The following is a 23,353-nucleotide window of genomic DNA, read 5'->3' as shown; positions in this document are numbered from 1 at the left end:
TCTACTTGATACACTCCCCTGTGGCGCAATTGGTTAGCGCGCGGTACTTATACAGCAGTACAGCCGAGAAATGCCGAGGTTGTGAGTTCGAGCCTCACCTGGGGAAGAGTAAATTTTCGATTTTGTAACCTTTTCTTCTTGTCGTGCAAAATACAGTTATCTACTTGATACACTCCCCTGTGGCGCAATTGGTTAGCGCGCGGTACTTATACAGCAGTACAGCCGAGAAATGCCGAGGTTGTGAGTTCGAGCCTCACCTGGGGAAAAGTACCTTTTCGATTTTGTGAAATTTTCTTCTTGTCGTACAAAATACAGTTATCGACTCGTTACAATCCCCTGTGGCGCAATTGGTTAGCGCGCGGTACTTATACAGCAGTACAGCCAAGAAATGCCGAGGTTGTGAGTTCGAGCCTCACCTGGGGAAGAGTAAATATTCGATTTTGTAACCTTTTCTTCTTGTCGTGCAAAATACAGTTATCTACTTGATACACTCCCCTGTGGCGCAATTGGTAAGCGCGCGGTACTTATACAGCAGTACAGCCGAGATATGCCGAGGTTGTGAGATCGAGCCTCACCTGGGGAAAAGTACCTTTTCGATTTTGTAACCTTTTCTTCTTGTCGTGCAAAATACAGTTATCTACTGGATTCAATCCCCTGTAGCGCAATTGGTTAGCGCACGGTACTTATACAGCAGTACAGCCGAGATATGCCGAGGTTGTGAGTTCAAGCCTCACCTGGGGAAAAGTACCTTTTCGATTTTGTGACCTTTTCTTCTTGTCGTACAAAATACAGTTATCGGCTCGATACACTCCCCTGTGGCGCAATTGGTAAGCGCGCGGTACTTATACAGCAGTACAGTCGAGAAATGCCGAGGTTGTGAGTTCGAGCCTCATCTGGGGAAGAGTAAATTTTCGATTTTGTAACCTTTTCTTCTTGTCGTGCAAAATACAGTTACCTACTTGATACACTCCCCTGTGGCGCAATTGGTAAGCGCGCGGTACTTATACAGCAGTACAGCCGAGAAATGCCGAGGTTGTGAGTTCGAGCCTCACCTGGGGAAAAGAACCTTTTCGATTTTGTAACCTTTTCTTCTTGTCGTGCAAAATACAGTTATCTACTGGATACAATCCCCTGTGGCGCAATTGGTTAGCGCGCGGTACTTATACAGCAGTACAGCCGAGATATGCCGAGGTTGTGAGTTCGAGCCTCACCTGGGGAAAAGTGCCTTTTCGATTTTGTAACCTTTTCTTCTTGTCGTGCAAAATACAGTTATCTGCTTGATACAATCTGCTGTAGCGCAACTGGCTAGCGCGCGGTACTTATACAGTAGTACAGCCGGGAAATGCCGAGGTTGTGAGTTCGAGCCTCACCTGGGAGAGAGTAATTTTTCGATCTTCTAAACTTTTCTTATTGTGGAACAAAATGCCGTTATCTACTTGATACAATCCCCTGTGGCGCAATTGGTTAGAGCGCGATGCTTATACAGCAGTACAGCCGAGAAATGCCGATTTTGTGAGTTCGAGCCTTACCTGGGGAAAAGTGGCTTTTCGATTTTGTAACCTTTTCTTCTTGTCGTGCAAAATACAGTTATCCACTTGATACAATCCCCTGTGGCGCAATTGGTTAGCGCGCGGTACTTATACAGCAATACCGTCGAGAAATGCCGAGGTTGTGAGTTCGAGCCTCACCTGGGGAAGAGTTAATTTTTCGATTTTGTAACCTTTTCTTCTTGTCGTGCAAAATACAGTTATCTACTGGATACAATCAACTGTGGCGCAATTGGTTAGCGCGCGGTACTTATACAGCAGTACAGCCGAGAAATGCCGAGGTTGTGAGTTCGAGCCTCACCTGGGGAAGAGTGGCTTTTCGATTTTGTAACCTTTTCTTCTTGTCGTGCAAAATACAGTTATCTACTGGATACAATCCCCAGTGGCGCAATTGGTTAGCGCGCGGTACTTATACAGCAGTACCGTCGAGAAATGCCGAGGTTGTGAGATCGAGCCTCACCTGGGAAAAGTACCTTTTCGATTTTGTAACCTTTTCTTCTTGTCGTGCAAAATACAGTTATCTACTTGATACAATCCCCTGTGGCGCAATTGGTTAGCGCGCGGTACTTTTACAGCAGTACAGCCGAGAAATGCCGAGGTTGTGAGTTCGAGCCTCACCTGGGGAAAAGTACCTTTTCAATTTTGTAACCTTTTCTTCTTGTCGTGCAAAAAAAAGTTATCTACTGGATACAATCCCCTGTGGCGCAATTGGTTAGCGCGCGGTACTTATACAGCAGTACAGCCGAGAAATGCCGAGGTTGTGAGTTCGAGCCTCACCTGGGGAAAAGTACCTTTTCGATTTTGTAACCTTTTCTTCTTGTCGTGCAAAAAAAAGTTATCTACTGGACACAATCCCCTGTGGCGCAATTGGTTAGCGCGCGGTACTTATACAGCAGTACAGCCGAGAAATGCCGAGGTTGTGAGTTCGAGCCTCACCTGGGGAAAAGTACCTTTTCGATTTTGTAACCTTTTCTTCTTGTCGTGCAAAAAAAAGTTATTTACTTGATAAAATCCCCTGTGGCGCAAGTGGTTAGCGCGCGGTACTTATACAGCAGTACCGTCGAGAAATGCCGAGGTTGTGAGTTCGAGCCTCACCTGGGGAAGAGTAATTTTTCGATTTTGTTACCTTTTCTTCTTGTGGTGCAAAATACAGTTATCTAAATGATACAATCCCCTGTGGAGCAATTGGTTAGCGCGCGGTACTTATACAGCAGTACAGCCGAGAAATGCCGAGGTTGTGAGTTCGAGCCTCACCTGGGGAAGAGTAATTTTTCGATTTTGTTACCTTTTCTTCTTGTCGTGCAAAATACAGTTATCTACTTGATACAATCCCCTGTGGCGCAATTTTTTAGCGCGCGGTACCTATACAGCAGTACTGCCGAGAAATGCCGAGGTTGTGAGTTCGAGCCTCACCTGGGGAAGAGTAATTTTTCGATTTTGTTACCTTTTCTTCTTGTCGTGCAAAATACAGTTATCTACTTGATACAATCCCCTGTGGCGCAATTGGTTAGCGCGCGGTACTTATGCAGCAGTAAAGTCGAGAAATGCCGAGGTTATGAGTTCGAGCCTCACCTGGGGAAAAGTGGCTTTTCGATTTTGTAACCTTTTCTTCTTGTCGTGCAAAATACTGTTATCTATTTGATACACTCCCCTGTGGCGCAATTGGTAAGCGCGCGGTACTTATACAGCAGTACAGTCGAGAAATGCCGAGGTTGTGAGTTCGAGCCTCATCTGGGGAAGAGTAAATTTTCGATTTTGTAACCTTTTCTTCTTGTCGTGCAAAATACAGTTACCTACTTGATACACTCCCCTGTGGCGCAATTGGTAAGCGCGCGGTACTTATACAGCAGTACAGCCGAGAAATGCCGAGGTTGTGAGTTCGAGCCTCACCTGGGGAAAAGAACCTTTTCGATTTTGTAACCTTTTCTTCTTGTCGTGCAAAATACAGTTATCTACTGGATACAATCCCCTGTGGCGCAATTGGTTAGCGCGCGGTACTTATACAGCAGTACAGCCGAGATATGCCGAGGTTGTGAGTTCGAGCCTCACCTGGGGAAGAGTAATTTTTCGATTTTGTTACCTTTTCTTCTTGTCGTGCAAAATACAGTTATCTACTTGATACAATCCCCTGTGGCGCAATTTTTTAGCGCGCGGTACCTATACAGCAGTACTGCCGAGAAATGCCGAGGTTGTGAGTTCGAGCCTCACCTGGGGAAGAGTAATTTTTCGATTTTGTTACCTTTTCTTCTTGTCGTGCAAAATACAGTTATCTACTTGATACAATCCCCTGTGGCGCAATTGGTTAGCGCGCGGTACTTATGCAGCAGTAAAGTCGAGAAATGCCGAGGTTATGAGTTCGAGCCTCACCTGGGGAAAAGTGGCTTTTCGATTTTGTAACCTTTTCTTCTTGTCGTGCAAAATACTGTTATCTATTTGATACACTCCCCTGTGGCGCAATTGGTAAGCGCGCGGTACTTATACAGCAGTACAGTCGAGAAATGCCGAGGTTGTGAGTTCGAGCCTCATCTGGGGAAGAGTAAATTTTCGATTTTGTAACCTTTTCTTCTTGTCGTGCAAAATACAGTTACCTACTTGATACACTCCCCTGTGGCGCAATTGGTAAGCGCGCGGTACTTATACAGCAGTACAGCCGAGAAATGCCGAGGTTGTGAGTTCGAGCCTCACCTGGGGAAAAGAACCTTTTCGATTTTGTAACCTTTTCTTCTTGTCGTGCAAAATACAGTTATCTACTGGATACAATCCCCTGTGGCGCAATTGGTTAGCGCGCGGTACTTATACAGCAGTACAGCCGAGATATGCCGAGGTTGTGAGTTCGAGCCTCACCTGGGGAAAAGTGCCTTTTCGATTTTGTAACCTTTTCTTCTTGTCGTGCAAAATACAGTTATCTGCTTGATACAATCTGCTGTAGCGCAACTGGCTAGCGCGCGGTACTTATACAGTAGTACAGCCGGGAAATGCCGAGGTTGTGAGTTCGAGCCTCACCTGGGAGAGAGTAATTTTTCGATCTTCTAAACTTTTCTTATTGTGGAACAAAATGCCGTTATCTACTTGATACAATCCCCTGTGGCGCAATTGGTTAGAGCGCGATGCTTATACAGCAGTACAGCCGAGAAATGCCGATTTTGTGAGTTCGAGCCTTACCTGGGGAAAAGTGGCTTTTCGATTTTGTAACCTTTTCTTCTTGTCGTGCAAAATACAGTTATCCACTTGATACAATCCCCTGTGGCGCAATTGGTTAGCGCGCGGTACTTATACAGCAATACCGTCGAGAAATGCCGAGGTTGTGAGTTCGAGCCTCACCTGGGGAAGAGTTAATTTTTCGATTTTGTAACCTTTTCTTCTTGTCGTGCAAAATACAGTTATCTACTTGATACACTCCCCTGTGGCGCAATTGGTTAGCGCGCGGTACTTATACAGCAGTACAACCGAGAAATGCCGAGGTTGTGAGTTCGAGCCTCACCTGGGGAAAAGTACCTTTTCGATTTTGTAACCTTTTCTTCTTGTCGTGCAAAATACAGTTATCTACTGGATACAATCCCCTGTGGCGCAATTGGTTAGCGCGCGGTACTTATACAGCAGTACAGCCGAGAAATGCCGAGGTTGTGAGTTCGAGCCTCACCTGGGGAAGAGTGGCTTTTCGATTTTGTAACCTTTTCTTCTTGTCGTGCAAAATACAGTTATCTACTGGATACAATCCCCAGTGGCGCAATTGGTTAACGCGCGGTACTTATACAGCAGTACCGTCGAGAAATGCCGAGGTTGTGAGATCGAGCCTCACCTGGGAAAAGTACCTTTTCGATTTTGTAACCTTTTCTTCTTGTCGTGCAAAATACAGTTATCTACTTGATACAATCCCCTGTGGCGCAATTGGTTAGCGCGCGGTACTTTTACAGCAGTACAGCCGAGAAATGCCGAGGTTGTGAGTTCGAGCCTCACCTGGGGAAAAGTACCTTTTCAATTTTGTAACCTTTTCTTCTTGTCGTGCAAAAAAAAGTTATCTACTGGATACAATCCCCTGTGGCGCAATTGGTTAGCGCGCGGTACTTATACAGCAGTACAGCCGAGAAATGCCGAGGTTGTGAGTTCGAGCCTCACCTGGGGAAAAGTACCTTTTCGATTTTGTAACCTTTTCTTCTTGTCGTGCAAAAAAAAGTTATCTACTGGACACAATCCCCTGTGGCGCAATTGGTTAGCGCGCGGTACTTATACAGCAGTACAGCCGAGAAATGCCGAGGTTGTGAGTTCGAGCCTCACCTGGGGAAAAGTACCTTTTCGATTTTGTAACCTTTTCTTCTTGTCGTGCAAAAAAAGTTATTTACTTGATAAAATCCCCTGTGGCGCAAGTGGTTAGCGCGCGGTACTTATACAGCAGTACCGTCGAGAAATGCCGAGGTTGTGAGTTCGAGCCTCACCTGGGGAAGAGTAATTTTTCGATTTTGTTACCTTTTCTTCTTGTGGTGCAAAATACAGTTATCTAAATGATACAATCCCCTGTGGAGCAATTGGTTAGCGCGCGGTACTTATACAGCAGTACAGCCGAGAAATGCCGAGGTTGTGAGTTCGAGCCTCACCTGGGGAAGAGTAATTTTTCGATTTTGTTACCTTTTCTTCTTGTCGTGCAAAATACAGTTATCTACTTGATACAATCCCCTGTGGCGCAATTGGTTAGCGCGCGGTACTTATGCAGCAGTAAAGTCGAGAAATGCCGAGGTTATGAGTTCGAGCCTCACCTGGGGAAAAGTGGCTTTTCGATTTTGTAACCTTTTCTTCTTGTCGTGCAAAATACTGTTATCTATTTGATACACTCCCCTGTGGCGCAATTGGTAAGCGCGCGGTACTTATACAGCAGTACAGTCGAGAAATGCCGAGGTTGTGAGTTCGAGCCTCATCTGGGGAAGAGTAAATTTTCGATTTTGTAACCTTTTCTTCTTGTCGTGCAAAATACAGTTACCTACTTGATACACTCCCCTGTGGCGCAATTGGTAAGCGCGCGGTACTTATACAGCAGTACAGCCGAGAAATGCCGAGGTTGTGAGTTCGAGCCTCACCTGGGGAAAAGAACCTTTTCGATTTTGTAACCTTTTCTTCTTGTCGTGCAAAATACAGTTATCTACTGGATACAATCCCCTGTGGCGCAATTGGTTAGCGCGCGGTACTTATACAGCAGTACAGCCGAGATATGCCGAGGTTGTGAGTTCGAGCCTCACCTGGGGAAAAGTGCCTTTTCGATTTTGTAACCTTTTCTTCTTGTCGTGCAAAATACAGTTATCTGCTTGATACAATCTGCTGTAGCGCAACTGGCTAGCGCGCGGTACTTATACAGTAGTACAGCCGGGAAATGCCGAGGTTGTGAGTTCGAGCCTCACCTGGGAGAGAGTAATTTTTCGATCTTCTAAACTTTTCTTATTGTGGAACAAAATGCCGTTATCTACTTGATACAATCCCCTGTGGCGCAATTGGTTAGAGCGCGATGTTTATACAGCAGTACAGCCGAGAAATGCCGATTTTGTGAGTTCGAGCCTTACCTGGGGAAAAGTGGCTTTTCGATTTTGTAACCTTTTCTTCTTGTCGTGCAAAATACAGTTATCCACTTGATACAATCCCCTGTGGCGCAATTGGTTAGCGCGCGGTACTTATACAGCAATACCGTCGAGAAATGCCGAGGTTGTGAGTTCGAGCCTCACCTGGGGAAGAGTTAATTTTTCGATTTTGTAACCTTTTCTTCTTGTCGTGCAAAATACAGTTATCTACTTGATACACTCCCCTGTGGCGCAATTGGTTAGCGCGCGGTACTTATACAGCAGTACAACCGAGAAATGCCGAGGTTGTGAGTTCGAGCCTCACCTGGGGAAAAGTACCTTTTCGATTTTGTAACCTTTTCTTCTTGTCGTGCAAAATACAGTTATCTACTGGATACAATCCCCTGTGGCGCAATTGGTTAGCGCGCGGTACTTATACAGCAGTACAGCCGAGAAATGCCGAGGTTGTGAGTTCGAGCCTCACCTGGGGAAGAGTGGCTTTTCGATTTTGTAACCTTTTCTTCTTGTCGTGCAAAATACAGTTATCTACTGGATACAATCCCCAGTGGCGCAATTGGTTAGCGCGCGGTACTTATACAGCAGTACCGTCGAGAAATGCCGAGGTTGTGAGATCGAGCCTCACCTGGGAAAAGTACCTTTTCGATTTTGTAACCTTTTCTTCTTGTCGTGCAAAATACAGTTATCTACTTGATACAATCCCCTGTGGCGCAATTGGTTAGCGCGCGGTACTTTTACAGCAGTACAGCCGAGAAATGCCGAGGTTGTGAGTTCGAGCCTCACCTGGGGAAAAGTACCTTTTCAATTTTGTAACCTTTTCTTCTTGTCGTGCAAAAAAAAGTTATCTACTGGATACAATCCCCTGTGGCGCAATTGGTTAGCGCGCGGTACTTATACAGCAGTACAGCCGAGAAATGCCGAGGTTGTGAGTTCGAGCCTCACCTGGGGAAAAGTACCTTTTCGATTTTGTAACCTTTTCTTCTTGTCGTGCAAAAAAAAGTTATCTACTGGACACAATCCCCTGTGGCGCAATTGGTTAGCGCGCGGTACTTATACAGCAGTACAGCCGAGAAATGCCGAGGTTGTGAGTTCGAGCCTCACCTGGGGAAAAGTACCTTTTCGATTTTGTAACCTTTTCTTCTTGTCGTGCAAAAAAAGTTATTTACTTGATAAAATCCCCTGTGGCGCAAGTGGTTAGCGCGCGGTACTTATACAGCAGTACCGTCGAGAAATGCCGAGGTTGTGAGTTCGAGCCTCACCTGGGGAAGAGTAATTTTTCGATTTTGTTACCTTTTCTTCTTGTGGTGCAAAATACAGTTATCTAAATGATACAATCCCCTGTGGAGCAATTGGTTAGCGCGCGGTACTTATACAGCAGTACAGCCGAGAAATGCCGAGGTTGTGAGTTCGAGCCTCACTTGGGGAAGAGTAATTTTTCGATTTTGTTACCTTTTCTTCTTGTCGTGCAAAATACAGTTATCTACTTGATACAATCCCCTGTGGCGCAATTGGTTAGCGCGCGGTACCTTTACAGCAGTACTGCCGAGAAATGCCGAGGTTGTGAGTTCGAGCCTCACCTGGGGAAGAGTAATTTTTCGATTTTGTTACCTTTTCTTCTTGTCGTGCAAAATACAGTTATCTACTTGATACAATCCCCTGTGGCGCAATTGGTTAGCGCGCGGTACTTATACAGCAGTAAAGTCGAGAAATGCCGAGGTTATGAGTTCGAGCCTCACCTGGGGAAAAGTGGCTTTTCGATTTTGTAACCTTTTCTTCTTGTCGTGCAAAATACAGTTATCTAGTTGATACAATCTCCTGGGGCGCAATTGGTTAGCGCGCGATGCTCATACAGCCGTACAGCCGAGAAATGCCGAGGTTGTGAGTTCGACCCTCACCTGGGGAAGAGTAATTTTTCGATTTTGTAACCTTTTGTTCTTGTCGTGCAAAATACAGTTATCTATTTGATACAATCCCCTGTGGCGCAATTGGTTAGCGCGCGGTACTTATACAGCAGTACAGCCGAGATATGCCGAGGTTGTGAGTTCGAGCCTCACCTGGGGAAGAGTAATTTTTCGATTTTGTAACCTTTTCTTCTTGTCGTGCAAAATAAAGTTATCTAGTTGATACAATCCCCTGGGGCGCAATTGGTAAGCGCGCGGTTCTTATACAGCAGTACAGCCGAGAAAGCCGAGTTTGTGAGTTCGAGCCTCACCTGGGGAAAAGTGGCTTTTCGATTTTGTAACCTTTTCTTCTTGTCGTGCAAAATACAGTTATCTAGTTGATACAATCTCCTGGGGCGCAATTGGTTAGCGCGCGGTACTTATACAGCAGTACAGCCGAGAAATGCAGAGGTAGTGAGTTCGAGCCTCACTTGGGGAAAAGTACCTTTTCGATTTTGTAACCTTTTCTTCTTGTCGTGCAAAAAAAAGTTATCTACTTGATACAATCCCCTGTGGCGCAATTGGTTAGCGCGCGGTTCTTATACAGCAGTACAGCCGAGAAAGCCGAGTTTGTGAGTTCGAGCCTCACCTGGGGAAGAGTACCTTTTCGATTTTGTAACCCTTTCTTCTTGTCGTGCAAAATACAGTTATCCAATCGATACAATCCCCTGTGGCGCAATTGGTTAGCGCGCGGTACTTATACAGCAGTACAGCCGAGAAATGCAGAGGTAGTGAGTTCGAGCCTCACTTGGGGAAAAGTACCTTTTCGATTTTGTAACCTTTTCTTCTTGTCGTGCAAAAAAAAGTTATCTACTTGATACAATCCCCTGTGGCGCAATTGGTTAGCGCGCGGTTCTTATACAGCAGTACAGCCGAGAAAGCCGAGTTTGTGAGTTCGAGCCTCACCTGGGGAAAAAGGCTTTTCGATTTTGTAACCTTTTCTTCTTGTCGTGCAAAATACAGTTATCTAGTTGATACAATCTCCTGGGGCGCAACTGGTTAGCGCGCGATGCTCATACAGCTGTACAGCCGAGAAATGCCGAGGTTGTGAGTTCGACCCTCACCTGGGGAAGAGTAATTTTTCGATTTTGTAACCTTTTGTTCTTGTCGTGCAAAATACAGTTATCTATTTGATACAATCCCCTGTGGCGCAATTGGTTAGCGCGCGGTACTTATACAGCAGTACAGCCGAGATATGCCGAGGTTGTGAGTTCGAGCCTCGCCTGGGAAGAGTAATTTTTCGATTTTGTAAACTTTTCTTCTTGTCGTGTAAAATTCAGTTATCTACTAGATACAATCCCCTGTGGCGCAATTGGTTAGCGCGCGGTACTTATACAGCAGTACAGCCGAGAAATGCAGAGGTTGTGAGTTCGAGCCTCACCTGGGGAAGAGTAATTTTTCGATTTTGTAACCTTTTGTTCTTGTCGTGCAAAATATAGTTATCTAGTTGATACAATCCCCTGGGGCGCAATTGGTTAGCGCGCGATGCTCATACAGATGTACAGCCGAGAAATGCCGAGAATGAGAGTGCGAGCCTCACCTGGGGAAGAGTAGCTTTTCGATTTTGTAACCCTTTCTTCTTGTCGTGCAAAATACAGTTATCCCAGCGATACAATCCCCTGTGGCGCAATTGGTTAGCGCGCGGTACTTATACAGCAGTACAGCCGAGAAATGCAGAGGTAGTGAGTTCGAGCCTCACTTGGGGAAAAGTACCTTTTCGATTTTGTAACCTTTTCTTCTTGTCGTGCAAAAAAAGGTTATCTACTTGATACAATCCCCTGTGGCGCAATTGGTTAGCGCGCGGTTCTTATACAGCAGTACAGCCGAGAAAGCCGAGTTTGTGAGTTCGAGCCTCACCTGGGGAAAAGTACCTTTTCGATTTTGTAACCTTTTCTTCTTGTCGTGCAAAAAAAGTTATTTACTTGATAAAATCCCCTGTGGCGCAAGTGGTTAGCGCGCGGTACTTATACAGCAGTACCGTCGAGAAATGCCGAGGTTGTGAGTTCGAGCCTCACCTGGGGAAGAGTAATTTTTCGATTTTGTTACCTTTTCTTTTTGTGGTGCAAAATACAGTTATCTAAATGATACAATCCCCTGTGGAGCAATTGGTTAGCGCGCGGTACTTATACAGCAGTACAGCCGAGAAATGCCGAGGTTGTGAGTTCGAGCCTCACCTGGGGAAGAGTAATTTTTCGATTTTGTTACCTTTTCTTCTTGTCGTGCAAAATACAGTTATCTACTTGATACAATCCCCTGTGGCGCAATTGGTTAGCGCGCGGTACCTTTACAGCAGTACTGCCGAGAAATGCCGAGGTTGTGAGTTCGAGCCTCACCTGGGGAAGAGTAATTTTTCGATTTTGTTACCTTTTCTTCTTGTCGTGCAAAATACAGTTATCTACTTGATACAATCCCCTGTGGCGCAATTGGTTAGCGCGCGGTACTTATACAGCAGTAAAGTCGAGAAATGCCGAGGTTATGAGTTCGAGCCTCACCTGGGGAAAAGTGGCTTTTCGATTTTGTAACCTTTTCTTCTTGTCGTGCAAAATACAGTTATCTAGTTGATACAATCTCCTGGGGCGCAATTGGTTAGCGCGCGATGCTCATACAGCAGTACAGCCGAGAAATGCCGAGGTTGTGAGTTCGACCCTCACCTGGGGAAGAGTAATTTTTCGATTTTGTAACCTTTTGTTCTTGTCGTGCAAAATACTGTTATCTATTTGATACAATCCCCTGTGGCGCAATTGGTTAGCGCGCGGTACTTATACAGCAGTACAGTCGAGAAATGCCGAGGTTGTGAGTTCGAGCCTCACCTGGGGAAGAGTAATTTTTCGATTTTGTAACCTTTTCTTCTTGTCGTGCAAAATAAAGTTATCTAGTTGATACAATCCCCTGGGGCGCAATTGGTTAGCGCGCGGTTCTTATACAGCAGTACAGCCGAGAAAGCCGAGTTTGTGAGTTCGAGCCTCACCTGGGGAAAAGTGGCTTTTCGATTTTGTAACCTTTTCTTCTTGTCGTGCAAAATACAGTTATGTAGTTGATACAATCTCCTGGGGCGCAATTGGTTAGCGCGCGGTACTTATACAGCAGTACAGCCGAGAAATGCAGAGGTAGTGAGTTCGAGCCTCACTTGGGGAAAAGTACCTTTTCGATTTTGTAACCTTTTCTTCTTGTCGTGCAAAAAAAAGTTATCTACTTGATACAATCCCCTGTGGCGCAATTGGTTAGCGCGCGGTTCTTATACAGCAGTACAGCCGAGAAAGCCGAGTTTGTGAGTTCGAGCCTCACCTGGGGAAGAGTACCTTTTCGATTTTGTAACCCTTTCTTCTTGTCGTGCAAAATACAGTTATCCAATCGATACAATCCCCTGTGGCGCAATTGGTTAGCGCGCGGTACTTATACAGCAGTACAGCCGAGATATGCCGAGGTTGTGAGTTCGAGCCTCGCCTGGGGAAGAGTAATTTTTCGATTTTGTAACCTTTTGTTCTTGTCGTGCAAAATACAGTTATCTATTTGATACAATCTCCTGGGGCGCAACTGGTTAGCGCGCGATGCTCATACAGCTGTACAGCCGAGAAATGCCGAGGTTGTGAGTTCGACCCTCACCTGGGGAAGAGTAATTTTTCGATTTTGTAACCTTTTGTTCTTGTCGTGCAAAATACAGTTATCTATTTGATACAATCCCCTGTGGCGCAATTGGTTAGCGCGCGGTACTTATACAGCAGTACAGCCGAGATATGCCGAGGTTGTGAGTTCGAGCCTCGCCTGGGAAGAGTAATTTTTCGATTTTGTAAACTTTTCTTCTTGTCGTGTAAAATTCAGTTATCTACTAGATACAATCCCCTGTGGCGCAATTGGTTAGCGCGCGGTACTTATACAGCAGTACAGCCGAGAAATGCAGAGGTTGTGAGTTCGAGCCTCACCTGGGGAAGAGTAATTTTTCGATTTTGTAACCTTTTGTTCTTGTCGTGCAAAATATAGTTATCTAGTTGATACAATCCCCTGGGGCGCAATTGGTTAGCGCGCGATGCTCATACAGATGTACAGCCGAGAAATGCCGAGAATGAGAGTGCGAGCCTCACCTGGGGAAGAGTAGCTTTTCGATTTTGTAACCCTTTCTTCTTGTCGTGCAAAATACAGTTATCCCAGCGATACAATCCCCTGTGGCGCAATTGGTTAGCGCGCGGTTCTTATACAGCAGTACAGCCGAGAAAGCCGAGTTTGTGAGTTCGAGCCTCACCTGGGGAAAAGTACCTTTTCGATTTTGTAACCTTTTCTTCTTGTCGTGCAAAATACAGTTACCTACTTGATACAATCCCCTGTGGCGCAATTGGTTAACGCGCGGTACTTATACAGCAGTGCAGCCGAGAAAACCGATTTTGTGAGTTCGAGCCTCACCTGGGGAAAAGTGGCTTTTCGATTTTGTAACCTTTTCTTCTTGTCGTGCAAAATACAGTTACCTACTTGATACAATCACCTGTCACGCAATTAGTTAGCGCGCGGTACTTATACAGCAGTACAGCCGAGAAATGCCGAGGTTGTGAGTTCGAGCCTCACCTGGGGAAGAATAATTTTTCGATTTTGTAAACTTTTCTTCTTGTCGTGCAAAATACAGTTATCTACTTGATACAATCCCCTGTGGCGCAATTGGTTAGCGGCGGTACTTATACAGCAGTACAGCCGAGAAATGCCGAGCTTGTGAGTTCGAGCCTCACCTGGGGAAAAGTACCTTTTCGATTTTGTAAACTTTTCTTCTTGTCGTGCAAAATAAAGTTATCTACTTGATACAATCCCCTGTGGCGCAATTGGTTAGCGCGCGGTTCTTATACAGCAGTGCAGCCGAGAAAACCGAGTTTGTGAGTTCGAGCCTCACCTGGGGAAAAGTACCTTTTCGATTTTGTAAACTTTTCTTCTTGTCGTGCAAAATACAGTTATCTATTTGATACAATCCCCTGTGGCGCAATTGGTTAGCGCGCGGTACTTATACAGCAGTACAGCCGAGATATGCCGAGGTTCTGAGTTCGAGCCTCGCCTGGGAAGAGTAATTTTTCGATTTTGTAAACTTTTCTTCTTGTCGTGCAAAATACAGTAATCTACTCGATACAATCCCCTGTGGCGCAATTGGTTAGCGGCGGTACTTATACAACAGTACAGCCGAGAAATGCCGAGGTTGTGAGTTCGAGCCTCACCTGGGGAAGAGTAATTTTTCGATTTTGTAAACTTTTCTTCTTGTCGTGCAAAATACAGTTATCTACTTGATACAATGCCCTGTGGCGCAATTGGTTAGCGCGCGGTACTTATACAGCAGTACAGCCGAGAAATGCCGAGGTTGTGAGTTCGAGCCTCACCTGGGGAAGAGTATCTTTTCGATTTTGTAACCTTTTCTTCTTGTCGTGCAAAATACAGTTATCCAATTGATACAATCCCCTGTGGCGCAATTGGTTAGCGCGCGGTTCTTATACAGCAGTACAGCCGAGAAAGCCGAGGTTGTGAGTTCGAGCCTCACCTGGGGAAGAGTACCTTTTCGATTTTGTAACCTTTTGTTCTTGTCGTGCAAAATACAGTTATCTACATGATACAATCCCCTGTGGCGCAATTGGTTAGCGGCGGTACTAATACAGCAGTACAGCCGAGAAATGCCGAGGTTGTTAGTTCGAGCCTCATCTGGGGAAGAGTGATTTTTCGATTTTGTAAACTTTTCTTCTTGTCGTGCAAAATACAGTTATCTACATGATACAATCCCCTGTGGCGCAATTGGTTAGCGCGCGGTACTTATACAGCAGTACCGTCGAGAGATGCCGAGGTTGTGAGTTCGAGCCTCACCTGGGGAAAAGTACCTTTTCGATTTTGTAACCTTTTCTTCTTGTCGTGCAAAAAAAAGTTATCTACTTGATACAATCCCCTGTGGCGCAATTGGTTAGCGCGCGGTTCTTATGCAGCAGTACAGCCGAGAAAGCCGAGGTTGTGAGTTCGAGCCTCACCTGGGGAAGAGTACCTTTTCGATTTTGTAACGTTTTCTTCTTGTCGTGGAAAATACAGTTATCCAATCGATACAATCTCCTGTGGCGCAATTGGTTAGCGCGCGATACTCATACAGCAGTACAGCCGAGAAATGCCGAGGTTGTGAGTTCGACCCTCACCTGGGGAAGAGGAATTTTTCGATTTTGTAACCTTTTGTTCTTGCAGTGCAAAATACAGTTATCTACTTGATACAATCCCCTGTGGCGCAATTGGTTAGCGCGCGGTACTTATACAGCAGTAAAGCCGAGAAATGCCGAGGTTGTGAGTTCGAGCCTCGCCTGGGAAGATTAATTTTTCGATTTTGTAAATTTTTCTTCTTGTCGTGCAAAATACAGTTATCTACTTGATACAATCCCCTGTGGCGCAATTGGTTAGCGCGCGGTTCTTATACAGCAGTACAGCCGAGAAAGCCGAGGTTGTGAGTTCGAGCCTCACCTGGGGAAGAGTACCTTTTCGATTTTGTAACCTTTTCTTCTTGTCGTGCAAAATACAGTTATCCAATCGATACAAACCCCTGTGGCGCAATTGGTTAGCGCGCGGTACTTAAACAGCAGTACAGCCGAGAAATGCCGAGGTTGTGAGTTCGAGCCTCACATGGGGAAAAGTACCTTTTCGATTTTGTAACCTTTTCTTCTTGTCGTGCAAAAAAAGTTATCTACTTGATACAATCCCCTGTGGCGCAATTGGTTAGCGGGCGGTTCTTATACAGCAGTGCAGCCGAGAAAACCGAGTTTGTGAGTTCGAGCCTCACCTGGGGAAAAGTGGCTTTTCGATTTTGTAACCTTTTCTTCTTGTCGTGCAAAATACAGTTACCTACTTGCTACAATCCCCTGTGGCGCAATTGGTTAGCGCGCGGTACTTATACAGCAGTACAGCCGAGAAATGCCGAGTTTGTGAGTTCGAGCCTCACCTGGAAAAGAGTAATTTTTCGATTTTGTAAACTTTTCTTCTTGTCGTGCAAAATACAGTTATCTACTTGATACAATCCCCTGTGGCGCAATTGGTTAGCGGCGGTACTTATACAGCAGTACAGCCGAGAAATGCCGAGGTTGTGAGTTCGAGCCTCACCTGGGGAAGAGTAATTTTTCGATTTTGTAACCTTTTCTTCTTGTCGTGCAAAAAAAGTTATCTACTTGATACAATCCCCTGTGGCGCAATTGGTTAGCGCGCGGTTCTTATACAGCAGTACAGCCGAGAAAGCCGAGGTTGTGAGTTCGAGCCTCACCTGGGGAAGAGTATCTTTTCGATTTTGTAACCTTTTCTTCTTGTCGTGCAAAATACAGTTATCCAATCGATACAATCCCCTGTGGCGCAATTGGTTAGCGCGCGGTACTTAAACAGCAGTACAGCCGAGAAATGCCGAGGTTGTGAGTTCGAGCCTCACATGTGGAAAAGTACCTTTTCGATATTGTAAACTTTTCTTCTTGTCGTGCAAAAAAAAGTTATCTACTTGATACAATCCCCTGTGGCGCAATTGGTTAGCGGGCGGTTCTTATACAGCAGTGCAGCCGAGAAAACCGAGTTTATGAGTTCGAGCCTCACCTGGGGAAAAGTGGCTTTTCGATTTTGTAACCTTTTCTTCTTGTCGTGCAAAATACAGTTACCTACTTGCTACAATCCCCTGTGGCGCAATTGGTTAGCGCGCGGTACTTATACAGCAGTGCAGCCGAGAAATGCCGAGGTTGTGAGTTCGAGCCTCACCTGGGGAAGAGTAATTTTTCGATTTTGTAAACTTTTCTTCTTGTCGTGCAAAATACAGTTATCTACTTGATACAATACCCTGTGGCGCAATTGGTTAGCGGCGGTACTTATACAGCAGTACAACCGAGAAATGCCGAGGTTGTGAGTTCGAGCCTCACCTGGGGAAGAGTAATTTTTCGATTTTGTAAACTTTTCTTCTTGTCGTGCAAAATACAGTTATCTACTTGATACAATCCCCTGTGGCGCAATTGGTTAGCGCGCGGTACTTATACAGCAGTACAGCCGAGAAATGCCGAGGTTGTGAGTTCGAGCCTCACCTGGGGAAAAGTGGCTTTTCGATTTTGTAACCTTTTCTTCTTGTCGTGCAAAATACAGTTATCTAATTGATACAATCCCCTGTGGCGCAATTGGTTAGCGCGCGGTACTTATACAGCAGTACAGCCGAGAAAGCCGAGGTTGTGAGTTCGAGCCTCACCTGGGGAAGAGTACCTTTTCGATTTTGTAACATTTTCTTCTTGTCGTGCAAAATACAGTTATCCAATCGATACAATCCCCTGTGGCGCAATTGGTTAGCGCGCGATGCTCATACAGCAGTACAGCCGAGAAATGCCGAGTTTGTGAGTTCGACCCTCACCTGCGAAGAGTAATTTTTCGATTTTGTAACCTTTTGTTCTTGTCGTGCAAAATACAGTTATCTATTTGATACAATATCCTGTGGCGCAATTGGTTAGCGCGCGGTACTTATACAGCAGTACAGCCGAGAAATGCCGAGGTTGTGAGTTCGAGCCTAACCTGGGAAGAGTAATTTTTCGATTTTGTAAATTTTTCTTCTTGTCGTGCAAAATACAGTTATCTACTTGATACAATCCCCTGTGGCGCAATTGGTTAGCGCGCGGTTCTTATACAGCAGTACAGCCGAGAAAGCCGAGGTTGTGAGTTTGAGCCTCACCTGGGGAAGAGTACCTTTTCGATTTTGTAACCTTTTCTTCTTGTCGTGCAAAATACAGTTATCCAATCGATACAATCCCCTGTGGCGCAATTGGTTAGCGCGCGGTACTTAAACAGCAGTACAGCCGAGAAATGCCGAGGTTGTGAGTTCGAGCCTCACCTGGGGAAAAGTACCTTTTCGAATTTGTAACCTTTTCTTCTTGTCGTGCAAAAAAAAGTTATCTACTTGATACAATCCCCTGTGGCGCAATTGATTAGCGCGCGGTTCTTATACAGCAGTACAGCCGAGAAAGCCGAGTTTGTGAGTTCGAGCCTCACCTTGGGAAAAGTACCTTTTCGCTTTTGTTACCTTTTCTTCTAGTCGTGCAAAATACAGTAACCTACTTGATACAATCCCCGGTGGCGCAATTGGTTAGCGCGCGTTACTTATACAGCAGTGCAGCCGAGAAAACCGAGTTTGTGAGTTCGAGCCTCACCTGGGGAAGAGTAATTTTTCGATATTGTAAACTTTTCTTCTTGTCGTGCAAAATACAGTTATCTACTTGATACAATCCCCTGTGGCGCAATTGGTTAGCGGCGGTACTTATACAGCAGTACAGCCGGAAATGTCGAGGTTGTGAGTTCGAGCATCACCTGGGGAAGAGTAATTTTTCGATTTTGTAAACTTTTCTTCTTGTCGTGCAAAATACAGTTATCTACTTGATACAATCCCCTGTGGCGCAATTGGTTAGCGCGCGGTACTTATGCAGCAGTATAGCCGAGAAAACCGAGTTTGTGAGTTCGAGCCTCACCTGGGGAAAAGTACCTTTTCGATTTTGTAACCTTTTGTTCTTGTCGTGCAAAATACAGTTATCTACTTGATACAATCCCCTGTGGCGCAATTGGTTAGCGCGCGGTACTTATACAGCGGTACAGCCGAGAAATGCCGAGGTTGTGAGTTCGAGCCTCACCTGGGAAGAGTAATTTTTCGATTTTGTAAAATTTTCTTCTTGTCGTGCAAAATACAGTTATCTACTTGATACACTCCCCTTTGGCGCAATTGGTTAGCGCGCGGTACTTATACAGCAGTACAGCCGTGAAATGCCGAGGTTGTGAGTTCGAGCTTCACCTTGGGGAGAATACCGTTTCGATTTTGTAACCTTTTCTTCTTGTCGTGATAAAGACAGTTATCAATTTGATACGGTCCCCTGTGGCGCTATTGGCTAGCGCGCGGTACTTATACAGCAGTACAGATGAGACAACCGAGTTTGTGAGTTCGAGCCTCACCTGGGGAAAAGTACCTTTTCGATTTTGTAACCTTTCCTTCTTGTCGTGCAAAATACAGTTACCTACTTGATACAATCCCCTGTGGCGCAATTGGTTAGCGCGCGGTACTTATACAGCAGTACAGCCGAGAAATGCTGAGGTTGTGAGTTCGAGCCTCACCTGGGGAAAAGTAATTTTTCGATTTTGTAACCTTATCTTATTGTGGAACAAAATACAGTTATCTATTAGATACAAACCCCTGTAGCGCAATTGGCTAGCGCGCGGTACTTAAACAGCAGTTCAGCCGAGATAACCGAGTTTGTGAGTTCGAGCCTCACCTGGGGAAAAGTACCTTTTCGATTTTGTAACCTTTTCTTATTGTGAAACAAAATACAGATCTATTTGATACAATCCCCTGTAGCGCAATTTGCTAGCGCGCGGTACTTATACAGCAGTACAGCCGAGGAATGCTGAGGTTAGGAGTTCGAGCCTCACCTGGGGAAGAGTACCTTTTCGATTTTGTAACCTTTTCTTCTTGTCGTGCAAAATACAGTTATCTTCTCGATTCAATCCCCTGTGGCGCAATTGGTTAGCGCGCGGTACTTATACAGCAGTACAGCCGAGAAATGCCGAGGTTGTGAGTTAGAGTCACCTGGGGAAAAGTACCTTTTCGATTTTGTAACCTTTTCTTCTTGTCGTGCAAAAAAAAGTTATCTACTTGATACAATCCCCTGTGGCGCAATTGGTTAGCGCGCGGTACTTATACAGCAGAACAGCCGAGAAATGCCGAGGTTGTGAGTTCGAGCCTCACCTGGGGAAGAGTACCTTTTCGATTTTGTAACCTTTTCTTCATGTCGTGCAAAATACAGTTATCCAATCGATACAATCCCCTGTGGCGCAATTGGTTAGCGTGCGGTACTTATAGAGCAGTACAGCCTAGAAATGCCGAGGTTGTGTTTTCGAGACTCACCTGGGGAAGAGTGCCTTTTCGATTTTGTAACCTTTTCTTCTTGTCGTGCAAAATACAGTTATCTACTTGATACAATCCCCTGTGGCGCAATTGGTTAGCGCGCGGTACTTATACAGCAGTATAGCCGAGAAAACCGAGTTTGTGAGTTCGAGCCTCACCTGGGGAAAAGTACCTTTTCGATTTTGTAACCTTTTGTTCTTGTCGTGCAAAATACAGTTATCTACTTAATACAATTCCCGGTAGCACAATTGGCTAGCGCGCGGTACTTATACAGCAGTACAGCTGTGAAATGCCGAGGTTGTGAGTTCGAGCCTCACCTTGGGGAGAATACCGTTTCGATTTTGTAAACTTTTCTTCTTGTCGTGATAAATACAGTTATCAATTTGATACGGTCCCCTGTTGCGCAATTGGTTAGCGCGCAGTACTTCTACAGCAGTACAGCCGAGAAATTCCGAGGTTGTAAGTTCGAGCCTCACCTGGGGAAGAGTAATTTTTCGATTTTGTAACCTTTCGTTCTTGTCGTGCAAAATACAGTTATCTACTTAATACAATTCCCTGTAGCACAATTGGCTAGCGCGCGGTACTTATACAGCAGTACAGCCGTGAAATGCCGAGGTTGTGAATTCGAGCCTCACCTTGGGGATAATACAGTTTCGATTTTGTAACCTTGTCTTCTTGTCGTGATAAATACAGTTATCAATTTGATACGGTCCCCTGTTGCGCAACTGGCTAGCGCGCGGTACTTATACATCAGTACAGCCGAGAAATGCCGAGTTTGTGAGTTCGAGCCTCACCTGGGAAAGAGTAATTTTTCGATTTTGTAAACTTTTCTTATTGTGGAACAAAATACCGTTATCTATTTGATACAATCTCCTGTTGCGCAATTGGCTAGCGCGCAGTACTTATACAGCAGTACAGCCGAGAAATGCCGAGGTTGTGAGTTCGAGCCTCACCTGGAAAAGAGTTATTTTTCGATTTTGTAACATTTTCTTCTTGTCGTACAAAATACAGTTATCTACTCGATAGAATCCCCTGTGGCGCAATTGGTTAGCGCGCGGTACTTATACAGCAGTACAGTCGAGAAATGCCGAGGTTGTGAGTTCGAGCCTCACTTGGGGAAGAGTAATTTTTCGATTTTGTAACCTTTTCTTCTTGTGCTACAATATAAAGTAATCTAATCGTTCAATCCCCTGTGGCGCAATTGGTTAGCGCGCGGTACTTTAACAGCAGTACAGCCGAAAAATGCCGAGGTTGTGAGTTCGAGCCTCACCTGGGGAAGAGTAATTTTTCGATTTTGTAACCTTTTCTTCTTGTCGTGCAAAATACAGTTATCTATTTGATACAATCCCCTGTGGCGCAATTGGTTAGCGCGCGGTTCTTATACAGCAGCACAGCCGAGAAAACCGAGTTTGTGAGTTCGAGCCTCACCTGGGGAAAAGAACCTTTTCGATTTTGTAACCTTTTCTTCTTGTCGTGCAAAATACAGTTACCTACTTGATACAATCCCCTGTGGCGCAATTGGTTAGCGCGCGGTACTTATACAGCAGTGCAGCCGAGAAAACCGAGTTTGTGAGTTCGAGCCTCACCTGGGGAAAGGTACCTTTTCGATTTTGTAACCTTTTCTTCTTGTCGTGCAAAATACAGTTACCTACTTGATACAATCCCCTGTGGCGCAATTGGCTAGCGCGCGGTACTTATACAGCAGTACAGCCGAGAAATGCCGAGTTTGTGAGTTCGAGCCTCACCTGGGGAAAAGTACCTTTTCGATTTTGTGACCTTTTCTTCTTGTCGTACAAAATACAGTTATCCTATCGATACAATCCCCTGTGGCGCAATTGGTTAGCGCGCGGTACTTATACAGCAGTACAGCCGAGAAAACCGAGTTTGTGAGTTCTAGAGTCACCTGGGGATAAGTACCTTTTCGATTTTGTAACCTTTTCTTCTTGTCGTGCAAAATACAGTTACCTCCTTGATAAAATCCCCTGTGGTGCAATTGGCTAGCGCGCGGTACTTATACAGCAGTACAGCCGAGAAAACCGAGTTTGTGAGTTCGAGCCTCACCTGGGGAAAATAACCTTTTCGATTTTGTAACCTTTTCTTATTGTGGAAAAAAATACAGTTATCTATTTGATTCAATCCCCTGTAGCGCAACTGGCTAGCGCGCGGTACTTATACAGCAGTACAGCCGAGAAATTCCGAGGTTGTAAGTTCGAGCCTCACCTGGGGAAGAGTAATTTTTCGATTATGTAACCTTTTGTTCTTGTCGTGCAAAATACAGTTATCTACTTAATACAGTCCCCTGTGGCGCAATTGGTTAGCGCGCGGTACTTATACAGCAGTACAGCCGAGAAAACCGAGTTTGTGAGTTCGAGCCTCACCTGGGAAAAAGTACCTTTTCGATTTTGTAACCTTTTCTTCTTGTCGTGCAAAATACAGTTATCTGCTTGATACAATCCCCTGTGGCGCAATTTGTTAGCGCGCGGTACTTATACAGCAGTACAGCCGAGAAAACCGAGTTTGTGAGTTCGAGCCTCACCTGGGGAAAAGTACCTTTTCGATTTTGTAACCTTTTCTTCTTGTCGTGAAAAATACAGTTACCTACTTGATACAACCCCCTGTGGCGCAATTGGTTAGCGCGCGGTACTTATACAGCAGTGCAGCCGAGAAAACCGAGTTTGTGAGTTCGAGCCTCACCTGGGGAAAATCACCTTTTCGATTTTGTGACCTTTTCTTCTTGTCGTACAAAATACAGTTATCTTCTCGATACAATCCCCTGTGGCGCAATTGGTTAGCGCGCGGTACTTATACAGCAGTACAGACGAGAAATGCCGAGGTTGTCAGTTCGAACCTCACCTGGGGAAGAGTACCTTTTCGATTTTGTAACCTTTTGTTCTTGTCGTGCAAAATACAGTTATCTACTTAATACAATCCCCTGTGGCGCAATTGGTTAGCGCGCGGTACTTATACAGCAGTACAGCCGAGAAATGCCGAGGTTGTGAGTTCGAGCCTCACCTGGGGAAAAGTTTCTTTTCGATTTTGTGACCTTTTCTTCTTGTCGTACAAAATACAGTTATCTTCTCGATACAATCCCCTGTGGCGCAATTGGTTAGCGCGCGGTACTTATACAGCAGTACAGACGAGAAATGCCGAGGTTGTCAGTTCGAACCTCACCTGGGGAAGAGTACCTTTTCGATTTTGTAACCTTTTCTTCTTGTCGTGCAAAATACAGTTATCCTATCGATACAATCCCCTGTGGCGCAATTGGTTAGCGCGCGGTACTTATACAGCAGTACAGCCGAGAAATGCCGAGGTTGTGAGTTCGAGCCTCACCTGGGGAAAAGTACCTTTTCGATTTTGTAACCTTTTCTTCTTGTCGTGCAAAATACAGTTACCTACTTGATACAATCCCCTGTGGCGCAATTGGTT

The 23,353-nt window shown here is 45.3% G+C and overlaps 64 non-coding genes across 64 annotated transcripts; all 64 read left to right on the top strand.

Moving 5' to 3' along the window:
• The first annotated feature begins 14 nt into the window (after positions 1 to 14).
• Positions 15 to 106, top strand: TRNAI-UAU (transfer RNA isoleucine (anticodon UAU)). The gene is given in 2 exon segments: positions 15 to 52; positions 71 to 106. It is a non-coding gene; the product is annotated as a tRNA-Ile (tRNA).
• Positions 107 to 173: 67 nt separating this feature from the next.
• TRNAI-UAU (transfer RNA isoleucine (anticodon UAU)) lies at positions 174 to 265 on the top strand. Its single transcript is given in 2 exon segments — positions 174 to 211; positions 230 to 265. It is a non-coding gene; the product is annotated as a tRNA-Ile (tRNA).
• A 67-nt stretch (positions 266 to 332) lies between these two features.
• Positions 333 to 424, top strand: TRNAI-UAU (transfer RNA isoleucine (anticodon UAU)). The gene is given in 2 exon segments: positions 333 to 370; positions 389 to 424. It is a non-coding gene; the product is annotated as a tRNA-Ile (tRNA).
• A 67-nt stretch (positions 425 to 491) lies between these two features.
• On the top strand, positions 492 to 583 carry TRNAI-UAU (transfer RNA isoleucine (anticodon UAU)). Its single transcript is given in 2 exon segments — positions 492 to 529; positions 548 to 583. It is a non-coding gene; the product is annotated as a tRNA-Ile (tRNA).
• A 67-nt stretch (positions 584 to 650) lies between these two features.
• On the top strand, positions 651 to 742 carry TRNAI-UAU (transfer RNA isoleucine (anticodon UAU)). Its single transcript is given in 2 exon segments — positions 651 to 688; positions 707 to 742. It is a non-coding gene; the product is annotated as a tRNA-Ile (tRNA).
• Positions 743 to 809: 67 nt separating this feature from the next.
• On the top strand, positions 810 to 901 carry TRNAI-UAU (transfer RNA isoleucine (anticodon UAU)). Its single transcript is given in 2 exon segments — positions 810 to 847; positions 866 to 901. It is a non-coding gene; the product is annotated as a tRNA-Ile (tRNA).
• A 67-nt stretch (positions 902 to 968) lies between these two features.
• On the top strand, positions 969 to 1,060 carry TRNAI-UAU (transfer RNA isoleucine (anticodon UAU)). The gene is given in 2 exon segments: positions 969 to 1,006; positions 1,025 to 1,060. It is a non-coding gene; the product is annotated as a tRNA-Ile (tRNA).
• Positions 1,061 to 1,127: 67 nt separating this feature from the next.
• Positions 1,128 to 1,219, top strand: TRNAI-UAU (transfer RNA isoleucine (anticodon UAU)). Its single transcript is given in 2 exon segments — positions 1,128 to 1,165; positions 1,184 to 1,219. It is a non-coding gene; the product is annotated as a tRNA-Ile (tRNA).
• A 385-nt stretch (positions 1,220 to 1,604) lies between these two features.
• Positions 1,605 to 1,696, top strand: TRNAI-UAU (transfer RNA isoleucine (anticodon UAU)). Its single transcript is given in 2 exon segments — positions 1,605 to 1,642; positions 1,661 to 1,696. It is a non-coding gene; the product is annotated as a tRNA-Ile (tRNA).
• Positions 1,697 to 1,923: 227 nt separating this feature from the next.
• TRNAI-UAU (transfer RNA isoleucine (anticodon UAU)) lies at positions 1,924 to 2,015 on the top strand. Its single transcript is given in 2 exon segments — positions 1,924 to 1,961; positions 1,980 to 2,015. It is a non-coding gene; the product is annotated as a tRNA-Ile (tRNA).
• A 225-nt stretch (positions 2,016 to 2,240) lies between these two features.
• Positions 2,241 to 2,332, top strand: TRNAI-UAU (transfer RNA isoleucine (anticodon UAU)). The gene is given in 2 exon segments: positions 2,241 to 2,278; positions 2,297 to 2,332. It is a non-coding gene; the product is annotated as a tRNA-Ile (tRNA).
• A 67-nt stretch (positions 2,333 to 2,399) lies between these two features.
• On the top strand, positions 2,400 to 2,491 carry TRNAI-UAU (transfer RNA isoleucine (anticodon UAU)). The gene is given in 2 exon segments: positions 2,400 to 2,437; positions 2,456 to 2,491. It is a non-coding gene; the product is annotated as a tRNA-Ile (tRNA).
• Positions 2,492 to 2,558: 67 nt separating this feature from the next.
• On the top strand, positions 2,559 to 2,650 carry TRNAI-UAU (transfer RNA isoleucine (anticodon UAU)). The gene is given in 2 exon segments: positions 2,559 to 2,596; positions 2,615 to 2,650. It is a non-coding gene; the product is annotated as a tRNA-Ile (tRNA).
• Positions 2,651 to 3,035: 385 nt separating this feature from the next.
• TRNAI-UAU (transfer RNA isoleucine (anticodon UAU)) lies at positions 3,036 to 3,127 on the top strand. The gene is given in 2 exon segments: positions 3,036 to 3,073; positions 3,092 to 3,127. It is a non-coding gene; the product is annotated as a tRNA-Ile (tRNA).
• A 67-nt stretch (positions 3,128 to 3,194) lies between these two features.
• Positions 3,195 to 3,286, top strand: TRNAI-UAU (transfer RNA isoleucine (anticodon UAU)). Its single transcript is given in 2 exon segments — positions 3,195 to 3,232; positions 3,251 to 3,286. It is a non-coding gene; the product is annotated as a tRNA-Ile (tRNA).
• A 67-nt stretch (positions 3,287 to 3,353) lies between these two features.
• TRNAI-UAU (transfer RNA isoleucine (anticodon UAU)) lies at positions 3,354 to 3,445 on the top strand. Its single transcript is given in 2 exon segments — positions 3,354 to 3,391; positions 3,410 to 3,445. It is a non-coding gene; the product is annotated as a tRNA-Ile (tRNA).
• Positions 3,446 to 3,512: 67 nt separating this feature from the next.
• Positions 3,513 to 3,604, top strand: TRNAI-UAU (transfer RNA isoleucine (anticodon UAU)). The gene is given in 2 exon segments: positions 3,513 to 3,550; positions 3,569 to 3,604. It is a non-coding gene; the product is annotated as a tRNA-Ile (tRNA).
• A 226-nt stretch (positions 3,605 to 3,830) lies between these two features.
• On the top strand, positions 3,831 to 3,922 carry TRNAI-UAU (transfer RNA isoleucine (anticodon UAU)). The gene is given in 2 exon segments: positions 3,831 to 3,868; positions 3,887 to 3,922. It is a non-coding gene; the product is annotated as a tRNA-Ile (tRNA).
• A 67-nt stretch (positions 3,923 to 3,989) lies between these two features.
• Positions 3,990 to 4,081, top strand: TRNAI-UAU (transfer RNA isoleucine (anticodon UAU)). Its single transcript is given in 2 exon segments — positions 3,990 to 4,027; positions 4,046 to 4,081. It is a non-coding gene; the product is annotated as a tRNA-Ile (tRNA).
• A 67-nt stretch (positions 4,082 to 4,148) lies between these two features.
• TRNAI-UAU (transfer RNA isoleucine (anticodon UAU)) lies at positions 4,149 to 4,240 on the top strand. The gene is given in 2 exon segments: positions 4,149 to 4,186; positions 4,205 to 4,240. It is a non-coding gene; the product is annotated as a tRNA-Ile (tRNA).
• A 67-nt stretch (positions 4,241 to 4,307) lies between these two features.
• Positions 4,308 to 4,399, top strand: TRNAI-UAU (transfer RNA isoleucine (anticodon UAU)). Its single transcript is given in 2 exon segments — positions 4,308 to 4,345; positions 4,364 to 4,399. It is a non-coding gene; the product is annotated as a tRNA-Ile (tRNA).
• Positions 4,400 to 4,784: 385 nt separating this feature from the next.
• Positions 4,785 to 4,876, top strand: TRNAI-UAU (transfer RNA isoleucine (anticodon UAU)). The gene is given in 2 exon segments: positions 4,785 to 4,822; positions 4,841 to 4,876. It is a non-coding gene; the product is annotated as a tRNA-Ile (tRNA).
• Positions 4,877 to 4,944: 68 nt separating this feature from the next.
• On the top strand, positions 4,945 to 5,036 carry TRNAI-UAU (transfer RNA isoleucine (anticodon UAU)). The gene is given in 2 exon segments: positions 4,945 to 4,982; positions 5,001 to 5,036. It is a non-coding gene; the product is annotated as a tRNA-Ile (tRNA).
• Positions 5,037 to 5,103: 67 nt separating this feature from the next.
• On the top strand, positions 5,104 to 5,195 carry TRNAI-UAU (transfer RNA isoleucine (anticodon UAU)). Its single transcript is given in 2 exon segments — positions 5,104 to 5,141; positions 5,160 to 5,195. It is a non-coding gene; the product is annotated as a tRNA-Ile (tRNA).
• Positions 5,196 to 5,579: 384 nt separating this feature from the next.
• On the top strand, positions 5,580 to 5,671 carry TRNAI-UAU (transfer RNA isoleucine (anticodon UAU)). Its single transcript is given in 2 exon segments — positions 5,580 to 5,617; positions 5,636 to 5,671. It is a non-coding gene; the product is annotated as a tRNA-Ile (tRNA).
• Positions 5,672 to 5,738: 67 nt separating this feature from the next.
• On the top strand, positions 5,739 to 5,830 carry TRNAI-UAU (transfer RNA isoleucine (anticodon UAU)). Its single transcript is given in 2 exon segments — positions 5,739 to 5,776; positions 5,795 to 5,830. It is a non-coding gene; the product is annotated as a tRNA-Ile (tRNA).
• Positions 5,831 to 5,896: 66 nt separating this feature from the next.
• Positions 5,897 to 5,988, top strand: TRNAI-UAU (transfer RNA isoleucine (anticodon UAU)). The gene is given in 2 exon segments: positions 5,897 to 5,934; positions 5,953 to 5,988. It is a non-coding gene; the product is annotated as a tRNA-Ile (tRNA).
• A 226-nt stretch (positions 5,989 to 6,214) lies between these two features.
• On the top strand, positions 6,215 to 6,306 carry TRNAI-UAU (transfer RNA isoleucine (anticodon UAU)). The gene is given in 2 exon segments: positions 6,215 to 6,252; positions 6,271 to 6,306. It is a non-coding gene; the product is annotated as a tRNA-Ile (tRNA).
• Positions 6,307 to 6,373: 67 nt separating this feature from the next.
• Positions 6,374 to 6,465, top strand: TRNAI-UAU (transfer RNA isoleucine (anticodon UAU)). Its single transcript is given in 2 exon segments — positions 6,374 to 6,411; positions 6,430 to 6,465. It is a non-coding gene; the product is annotated as a tRNA-Ile (tRNA).
• Positions 6,466 to 6,532: 67 nt separating this feature from the next.
• On the top strand, positions 6,533 to 6,624 carry TRNAI-UAU (transfer RNA isoleucine (anticodon UAU)). The gene is given in 2 exon segments: positions 6,533 to 6,570; positions 6,589 to 6,624. It is a non-coding gene; the product is annotated as a tRNA-Ile (tRNA).
• Positions 6,625 to 6,691: 67 nt separating this feature from the next.
• TRNAI-UAU (transfer RNA isoleucine (anticodon UAU)) lies at positions 6,692 to 6,783 on the top strand. Its single transcript is given in 2 exon segments — positions 6,692 to 6,729; positions 6,748 to 6,783. It is a non-coding gene; the product is annotated as a tRNA-Ile (tRNA).
• A 385-nt stretch (positions 6,784 to 7,168) lies between these two features.
• On the top strand, positions 7,169 to 7,260 carry TRNAI-UAU (transfer RNA isoleucine (anticodon UAU)). The gene is given in 2 exon segments: positions 7,169 to 7,206; positions 7,225 to 7,260. It is a non-coding gene; the product is annotated as a tRNA-Ile (tRNA).
• A 68-nt stretch (positions 7,261 to 7,328) lies between these two features.
• Positions 7,329 to 7,420, top strand: TRNAI-UAU (transfer RNA isoleucine (anticodon UAU)). Its single transcript is given in 2 exon segments — positions 7,329 to 7,366; positions 7,385 to 7,420. It is a non-coding gene; the product is annotated as a tRNA-Ile (tRNA).
• A 67-nt stretch (positions 7,421 to 7,487) lies between these two features.
• Positions 7,488 to 7,579, top strand: TRNAI-UAU (transfer RNA isoleucine (anticodon UAU)). The gene is given in 2 exon segments: positions 7,488 to 7,525; positions 7,544 to 7,579. It is a non-coding gene; the product is annotated as a tRNA-Ile (tRNA).
• A 67-nt stretch (positions 7,580 to 7,646) lies between these two features.
• On the top strand, positions 7,647 to 7,738 carry TRNAI-UAU (transfer RNA isoleucine (anticodon UAU)). Its single transcript is given in 2 exon segments — positions 7,647 to 7,684; positions 7,703 to 7,738. It is a non-coding gene; the product is annotated as a tRNA-Ile (tRNA).
• Positions 7,739 to 7,963: 225 nt separating this feature from the next.
• On the top strand, positions 7,964 to 8,055 carry TRNAI-UAU (transfer RNA isoleucine (anticodon UAU)). Its single transcript is given in 2 exon segments — positions 7,964 to 8,001; positions 8,020 to 8,055. It is a non-coding gene; the product is annotated as a tRNA-Ile (tRNA).
• Positions 8,056 to 8,122: 67 nt separating this feature from the next.
• TRNAI-UAU (transfer RNA isoleucine (anticodon UAU)) lies at positions 8,123 to 8,214 on the top strand. The gene is given in 2 exon segments: positions 8,123 to 8,160; positions 8,179 to 8,214. It is a non-coding gene; the product is annotated as a tRNA-Ile (tRNA).
• A 66-nt stretch (positions 8,215 to 8,280) lies between these two features.
• On the top strand, positions 8,281 to 8,372 carry TRNAI-UAU (transfer RNA isoleucine (anticodon UAU)). Its single transcript is given in 2 exon segments — positions 8,281 to 8,318; positions 8,337 to 8,372. It is a non-coding gene; the product is annotated as a tRNA-Ile (tRNA).
• Positions 8,373 to 8,757: 385 nt separating this feature from the next.
• TRNAI-UAU (transfer RNA isoleucine (anticodon UAU)) lies at positions 8,758 to 8,849 on the top strand. The gene is given in 2 exon segments: positions 8,758 to 8,795; positions 8,814 to 8,849. It is a non-coding gene; the product is annotated as a tRNA-Ile (tRNA).
• A 226-nt stretch (positions 8,850 to 9,075) lies between these two features.
• Positions 9,076 to 9,167, top strand: TRNAI-UAU (transfer RNA isoleucine (anticodon UAU)). The gene is given in 2 exon segments: positions 9,076 to 9,113; positions 9,132 to 9,167. It is a non-coding gene; the product is annotated as a tRNA-Ile (tRNA).
• Positions 9,168 to 10,184: 1,017 nt separating this feature from the next.
• TRNAI-UAU (transfer RNA isoleucine (anticodon UAU)) lies at positions 10,185 to 10,276 on the top strand. The gene is given in 2 exon segments: positions 10,185 to 10,222; positions 10,241 to 10,276. It is a non-coding gene; the product is annotated as a tRNA-Ile (tRNA).
• A 66-nt stretch (positions 10,277 to 10,342) lies between these two features.
• TRNAI-UAU (transfer RNA isoleucine (anticodon UAU)) lies at positions 10,343 to 10,434 on the top strand. The gene is given in 2 exon segments: positions 10,343 to 10,380; positions 10,399 to 10,434. It is a non-coding gene; the product is annotated as a tRNA-Ile (tRNA).
• A 542-nt stretch (positions 10,435 to 10,976) lies between these two features.
• Positions 10,977 to 11,068, top strand: TRNAI-UAU (transfer RNA isoleucine (anticodon UAU)). The gene is given in 2 exon segments: positions 10,977 to 11,014; positions 11,033 to 11,068. It is a non-coding gene; the product is annotated as a tRNA-Ile (tRNA).
• A 385-nt stretch (positions 11,069 to 11,453) lies between these two features.
• TRNAI-UAU (transfer RNA isoleucine (anticodon UAU)) lies at positions 11,454 to 11,545 on the top strand. Its single transcript is given in 2 exon segments — positions 11,454 to 11,491; positions 11,510 to 11,545. It is a non-coding gene; the product is annotated as a tRNA-Ile (tRNA).
• Positions 11,546 to 11,771: 226 nt separating this feature from the next.
• On the top strand, positions 11,772 to 11,863 carry TRNAI-UAU (transfer RNA isoleucine (anticodon UAU)). The gene is given in 2 exon segments: positions 11,772 to 11,809; positions 11,828 to 11,863. It is a non-coding gene; the product is annotated as a tRNA-Ile (tRNA).
• Positions 11,864 to 12,405: 542 nt separating this feature from the next.
• TRNAI-UAU (transfer RNA isoleucine (anticodon UAU)) lies at positions 12,406 to 12,497 on the top strand. The gene is given in 2 exon segments: positions 12,406 to 12,443; positions 12,462 to 12,497. It is a non-coding gene; the product is annotated as a tRNA-Ile (tRNA).
• A 226-nt stretch (positions 12,498 to 12,723) lies between these two features.
• TRNAI-UAU (transfer RNA isoleucine (anticodon UAU)) lies at positions 12,724 to 12,815 on the top strand. Its single transcript is given in 2 exon segments — positions 12,724 to 12,761; positions 12,780 to 12,815. It is a non-coding gene; the product is annotated as a tRNA-Ile (tRNA).
• A 66-nt stretch (positions 12,816 to 12,881) lies between these two features.
• Positions 12,882 to 12,973, top strand: TRNAI-UAU (transfer RNA isoleucine (anticodon UAU)). The gene is given in 2 exon segments: positions 12,882 to 12,919; positions 12,938 to 12,973. It is a non-coding gene; the product is annotated as a tRNA-Ile (tRNA).
• Positions 12,974 to 14,306: 1,333 nt separating this feature from the next.
• TRNAI-UAU (transfer RNA isoleucine (anticodon UAU)) lies at positions 14,307 to 14,398 on the top strand. The gene is given in 2 exon segments: positions 14,307 to 14,344; positions 14,363 to 14,398. It is a non-coding gene; the product is annotated as a tRNA-Ile (tRNA).
• A 67-nt stretch (positions 14,399 to 14,465) lies between these two features.
• On the top strand, positions 14,466 to 14,556 carry TRNAI-UAU (transfer RNA isoleucine (anticodon UAU)). Its single transcript is given in 2 exon segments — positions 14,466 to 14,503; positions 14,521 to 14,556. It is a non-coding gene; the product is annotated as a tRNA-Ile (tRNA).
• Positions 14,557 to 14,781: 225 nt separating this feature from the next.
• TRNAI-UAU (transfer RNA isoleucine (anticodon UAU)) lies at positions 14,782 to 14,873 on the top strand. The gene is given in 2 exon segments: positions 14,782 to 14,819; positions 14,838 to 14,873. It is a non-coding gene; the product is annotated as a tRNA-Ile (tRNA).
• A 67-nt stretch (positions 14,874 to 14,940) lies between these two features.
• On the top strand, positions 14,941 to 15,031 carry TRNAI-UAU (transfer RNA isoleucine (anticodon UAU)). Its single transcript is given in 2 exon segments — positions 14,941 to 14,978; positions 14,996 to 15,031. It is a non-coding gene; the product is annotated as a tRNA-Ile (tRNA).
• A 226-nt stretch (positions 15,032 to 15,257) lies between these two features.
• On the top strand, positions 15,258 to 15,349 carry TRNAI-UAU (transfer RNA isoleucine (anticodon UAU)). Its single transcript is given in 2 exon segments — positions 15,258 to 15,295; positions 15,314 to 15,349. It is a non-coding gene; the product is annotated as a tRNA-Ile (tRNA).
• Positions 15,350 to 15,415: 66 nt separating this feature from the next.
• TRNAI-UAU (transfer RNA isoleucine (anticodon UAU)) lies at positions 15,416 to 15,506 on the top strand. Its single transcript is given in 2 exon segments — positions 15,416 to 15,453; positions 15,471 to 15,506. It is a non-coding gene; the product is annotated as a tRNA-Ile (tRNA).
• A 699-nt stretch (positions 15,507 to 16,205) lies between these two features.
• TRNAI-UAU (transfer RNA isoleucine (anticodon UAU)) lies at positions 16,206 to 16,296 on the top strand. The gene is given in 2 exon segments: positions 16,206 to 16,243; positions 16,261 to 16,296. It is a non-coding gene; the product is annotated as a tRNA-Ile (tRNA).
• A 384-nt stretch (positions 16,297 to 16,680) lies between these two features.
• TRNAI-UAU (transfer RNA isoleucine (anticodon UAU)) lies at positions 16,681 to 16,772 on the top strand. The gene is given in 2 exon segments: positions 16,681 to 16,718; positions 16,737 to 16,772. It is a non-coding gene; the product is annotated as a tRNA-Ile (tRNA).
• A 225-nt stretch (positions 16,773 to 16,997) lies between these two features.
• On the top strand, positions 16,998 to 17,089 carry TRNAI-UAU (transfer RNA isoleucine (anticodon UAU)). The gene is given in 2 exon segments: positions 16,998 to 17,035; positions 17,054 to 17,089. It is a non-coding gene; the product is annotated as a tRNA-Ile (tRNA).
• A 699-nt stretch (positions 17,090 to 17,788) lies between these two features.
• Positions 17,789 to 17,880, top strand: TRNAL-UAA (transfer RNA leucine (anticodon UAA)). Its single transcript is given in 2 exon segments — positions 17,789 to 17,826; positions 17,845 to 17,880. It is a non-coding gene; the product is annotated as a tRNA-Leu (tRNA).
• A 698-nt stretch (positions 17,881 to 18,578) lies between these two features.
• Positions 18,579 to 18,670, top strand: TRNAI-UAU (transfer RNA isoleucine (anticodon UAU)). Its single transcript is given in 2 exon segments — positions 18,579 to 18,616; positions 18,635 to 18,670. It is a non-coding gene; the product is annotated as a tRNA-Ile (tRNA).
• A 383-nt stretch (positions 18,671 to 19,053) lies between these two features.
• TRNAI-UAU (transfer RNA isoleucine (anticodon UAU)) lies at positions 19,054 to 19,145 on the top strand. The gene is given in 2 exon segments: positions 19,054 to 19,091; positions 19,110 to 19,145. It is a non-coding gene; the product is annotated as a tRNA-Ile (tRNA).
• Positions 19,146 to 19,684: 539 nt separating this feature from the next.
• Positions 19,685 to 19,776, top strand: TRNAI-UAU (transfer RNA isoleucine (anticodon UAU)). The gene is given in 2 exon segments: positions 19,685 to 19,722; positions 19,741 to 19,776. It is a non-coding gene; the product is annotated as a tRNA-Ile (tRNA).
• Positions 19,777 to 20,955: 1,179 nt separating this feature from the next.
• TRNAI-UAU (transfer RNA isoleucine (anticodon UAU)) lies at positions 20,956 to 21,047 on the top strand. The gene is given in 2 exon segments: positions 20,956 to 20,993; positions 21,012 to 21,047. It is a non-coding gene; the product is annotated as a tRNA-Ile (tRNA).
• Positions 21,048 to 22,855: 1,808 nt separating this feature from the next.
• TRNAI-UAU (transfer RNA isoleucine (anticodon UAU)) lies at positions 22,856 to 22,947 on the top strand. Its single transcript is given in 2 exon segments — positions 22,856 to 22,893; positions 22,912 to 22,947. It is a non-coding gene; the product is annotated as a tRNA-Ile (tRNA).
• A 226-nt stretch (positions 22,948 to 23,173) lies between these two features.
• On the top strand, positions 23,174 to 23,265 carry TRNAI-UAU (transfer RNA isoleucine (anticodon UAU)). Its single transcript is given in 2 exon segments — positions 23,174 to 23,211; positions 23,230 to 23,265. It is a non-coding gene; the product is annotated as a tRNA-Ile (tRNA).
• The last annotated feature ends 88 nt before the right edge of the window (positions 23,266 to 23,353 follow it).

Source organism: Leiobunum rupestre, chromosome 1 (assembly GCF_980474605.1).
Source record: "Leiobunum rupestre chromosome 1, qqLeiRupe1.1.hap1, whole genome shotgun sequence".
Classification (NCBI taxonomy): Eukaryota; Metazoa; Arthropoda; class Arachnida; order Opiliones; family Sclerosomatidae; genus Leiobunum; species Leiobunum rupestre.
The sequence above is the reverse complement of the archived record's forward strand: the minus strand, read 5'-3'. Positions and strand labels throughout refer to the sequence as shown.